The sequence below is a fragment of the Schistocerca nitens genome, chromosome 3 (assembly GCF_023898315.1).
Source record: "Schistocerca nitens isolate TAMUIC-IGC-003100 chromosome 3, iqSchNite1.1, whole genome shotgun sequence".
NCBI classification, from domain to species: Eukaryota; Metazoa; Arthropoda; class Insecta; order Orthoptera; family Acrididae; genus Schistocerca; species Schistocerca nitens.
The window spans coordinates 380244315-380245106 of NC_064616.1; positions in this window are offsets into that span (position 1 = coordinate 380244315).

The window sequence follows — 792 nt, forward strand, 5'->3', positions numbered from 1 at the left end:
AGTGATCCAGAATTCTTAAATTTATAATTGACCATGCGGCCACAAATATGGCCAGGGAAAGATGTGATGTAGCTGTAAAAGATCTATAGGAAGGTGCTGATTGCTGAAAAAAGTCATTCAATGACAAAATAATATATAATACAGGGAATAAAAGCAAAGTAGTCTGGGATGTTATAAAAAAGGAAACGGGGAGAGGCAAACAAACACAGAATAACATACTGCTAAGGGAGGGGGATAAAGTAATAAATGATCCACAGCACTTAGCAAACTATGTAAATAAGCATTTTTCAAGTATTGCAGAGAAGTTACAGCAAAAATTCACCCAAACAAATATAGCACCGGTAAATAAAGTTGTACTAAATACAATGATGTTACTTCCAACCACAGAGAATGAAGTCAGTAAAACAATTCAAAAACTAAAAAATAAAAAGTCAGTAGGCTTAGATGAAGTACCAATGTGTGTACTGAAACAATGCATGGGGATCATACAAGGCCCCTTAACAAATATAATAAATGAGTCCTTCACATCAGGGACATTCCCAGAGCAGTTAATACAAGCAAGAGCTGTACCTTTGCTTAAGTAAAGTAATACAGAAGACATAGAAAATTACTGGCCCATTTCTATGGTGTCACCATTCTCAAAAATAATAGAAGCAATTATGAAAGACAGATTAATGAATTACCTGAATAAATACAATCTTTTAAGTGAATCACAGTTTGGTTTCCGAAGGGGCAAAAATACGGAGTCAGCCATAGTAGAATTCACAAAAGTTGTACTTGATGCTCTTGATA